Source organism: Fukomys damarensis, unplaced genomic scaffold (assembly GCF_012274545.1).
Source record: "Fukomys damarensis isolate Sample0158 unplaced genomic scaffold, DMR_v1.0_HiC HiC_scaffold_20, whole genome shotgun sequence".
Lineage (NCBI taxonomy): Eukaryota > Metazoa > Chordata > Mammalia > Rodentia > Bathyergidae > Fukomys > Fukomys damarensis.
The window spans coordinates 6,225,320-6,228,539 of NW_022900932.1; positions in this window are offsets into that span (position 1 = coordinate 6,225,320).

Consider the following 3,220-nt stretch of genomic DNA (forward strand, 5'->3'; position numbering starts at 1 on the left):
CCCCCGCTGTAACCGCTAGGTGCGCGAGGCCAGCGACCTCGCAGGCGCGGCGCTCTCACCGGCTGTGACCCTGCCAAGCTGCGCGATCCACCCAGACCTTCGCTCCCCGCAGCGCCCGAGGGGTGACCGTCTGTGGGAATCGCGTTGATCAGTTATCGTTGATGAATTGACTCAAACGATCGTGCACCTTATGACTGACGTCAGCAATGTATTGCTATCATTTTTCTTGTAATTGAATTTTCGTTTTTTGAGTTTCTTCCAAGAAAGCCTGACTCAAGTCACTTCCTGATTCTCCTTCACTTTCCTAAAATCTTGGGGGAAGGGGCTAGAAAAGGGGCTGGAGGAGCTGCGGCGTATCCTAGGATAAGAAGAACCCATCCAGCCTCAGACCAGGACGCTCGTCCCTCTCACCTGCCCGGCTGAGCCGGCCACATCTGGAAGGCGCAGGCCGGAGGCAGCCGCACGCTCCCTGTCTCGGAAACACTTGACCTCTTTCATAAGCTCACGCCTGTTTAAAACTGCAGCACCCGAAGAGAAATGTCAGCTGGAGGAACGCGGAGTCTGCTTTGTTCTGGATGGATCCAAGTGCCCCGTGACATCGTACACAGTAAATGGGTGCAGCGGAGGCTCGAAGGGATTTGTCAAAAGCATGTGGCCGGGTTGTTTCTCTCTCACCTTGCCACGTGTCTGTCCACCCCAGGCATTCCAAGCAGGCGGGTCATCGGATCCATTCCCAGCCAGGAAACAGAAGCTAGGGAAAGGGTTAGTTTGTTCTCTTTCTTCACCAGCACCCCCAGGGCAGGAGGGACACACTCCTTCCAGTGTTCTGTCCCGGCAGCCTGGCCCTGGCAGGGCAAAAGTTCCTGCACCCTGTCACCTGTTCCCAGCCAAGGCCTTTTATTTCCAGGGGAGAGGGGTGCACATTGCTCGCTGAGTTAGGAGGAAGTTATCCAAGGCTCTCCAAGTCTGCTGCCTCCTGAGGCCACAGCAATTGCTCTGGGTTTGCAGGTGCTTTTGTCTTGTGGCTTCCCCTTGCAGACTGATTCCCTCTCCTCTGACCCTTGCTCACTCCTACCCACCCAGCACCCCAGCTGTGGCCTGAACCCCAACTCCACACACAGTGTCACTCTGCAGCCCTCAGCTGAGGCTGCAGAGCAGGCTGTGTCCCCCACCATGGCTCTGGATGGGAATACTTCAGCCAGTATGGGGTGGACAGGTCAGCTCTGGAGGCCACAGGCTCTGCTTGGAAAATTCTCTACCATTCCTCTCCTACCTAGGGCCTGAGTTCTCTTCTTCCTGACCTTCTGTTGCCTCATCTCTCAACTTCCTATAGGTTCCCAAACTCCTTTCTTACTCTCTGCCTCTCCTTGGTCAGTTCCCAGTAGACTGTGCTTTCCTCTCCAGTCCTTGCTCCCAGCCTCACATTTTTGTATTGTTTTTGTTTGTTTTTGAGACAGGGTCTCACCATGTAATCCAGACTGACTGTGAACTCACTATGTAGCACAGGCTGGCCTCGAATTCTCAGCAGTCCTCCTGCCTCAGCCTCTGAGTGCTGGGACTATAGGTGTGCGCCACCACACCTGACAGCTTCACATTTGGTTAGACAAATGCTTTTCTAGGGAGACCAAGGGGCACAGGTTATGCCCATTCTCCACAAGGCCACCAGTGGGCTTTTATAAATATAAACTGTCCTGTAATCAGTGGACGTGAAAACAACTTGAGCCTCAAGGTGGGAAGGGGGAAAGTCTATATACAGGGGTAAGGAGGTGGGATGTGTATTTTCTTTTTCTTTTTGGTACCAGGGATCGAACTCAGGTCCTTGTGCTTGCAAGGCAGGTGCTGGAACCACTGAGCTAAATCCCTGGCCCTGGGATGTGTATTTTCTTACATGGCTGAGAAATCCATTCCTGCTGGGCTGGGAAGTAGCTGAGTGCTGGAGTGCTTGCCTAGCATGCAAGAGGCTCTGGGTTCCCTCCCCAGCACCATAAAAAGAAAACCCAAACAAAAACCCATTCCAATAGCTTATGCATATTGCTTGTTGTTGGGCTTATTTGCCATGGCTGATAATCGTTGCAGAGTGCTGTGATTTGAAAAGGAACCAGCTTTGAGCATGGAGTTGAGCTTCACCTTGACAGCGGACAATAATTAAACTTACCCTCGAGAAGCTTGGGCTCAGTCCCTAGCACGAGGTGGCGGGAGTCGTCCTCTCCAGGGAAATTGGCAGAGTAGGTCCAGTTGTTCTGCTCCAGGCTCTGACCACAAAAGGATCCACCTCTAGCTTTGTTTCTTCCTCCTCTTAACTAGGTGAAGGGATTATCCTCTTGGTAAAATAAACACTGCAAATCCATTCAAAAGGTGGCTGAAATGCCTTTACCTGTTGTACAGTGCTCCTGGATGGAGAGTAGGATTGATTATGTAGGGAAAATCCACTGGGGTGAACCCATCGTAGGTTGACGACATCTGAAATTGAAAATGCATTTCATACCCCTAAACCTGCACAACACCGTAATTTAGCACAGAGGTACTATAATGCCGTAAGGTAAGGGTGGTTTCCCCTTGTGATTCAGCGGCTGACTGGGAGCTATGGCTTTCAGCATACCACTACCTTGGGAAAGGATCAACATTTAAAGTGTACTTTCTTTCTTTTTTGGGTCTCACTAGTCTAGGATGGCCTTGATCTGACTACAAAGCTGAGGCTGGCCTTCAATTCATGGCGATCCTGCTGCGTGCGTCAGCCTCTCAAGTCCTGGGATCACAGGCATGTACCACCACACCCAGCCTAAAGCATAGTTTCTATTGAATCCATGTTGCTTTGGCATCGTTGCAAAGTCAAAAACTAGTAATTTTAACCATCTTAAATCAGGTACCATCTATTTCTTTATAGGAATATTTCTATTTATGTTCATTTTTCCTCTGAAAATCACATCTGAGGGAGGTATATAGATGGGGGACACACCTGTAATCCCAGCACTCAGGAGGCTGAGGCAGGAGGATTGCCAAGAATTCAAGACCAGCCGGGGATACATAGTGAGTTCAAGGCCAGCCTGAACTGCATAGTGGGACCCTGTCTCAAAACAAAAACGAAACACAATCTCCAACCCAGATTGATGTACCCTATAAAACTATCTTTCAAAATTGGTAGATAAATAAGATATTTCCAAGGAACACCTGAGGAAATTCATGAACACCAAACCAGCACTCCAAAGTGTTCTAAAGGATA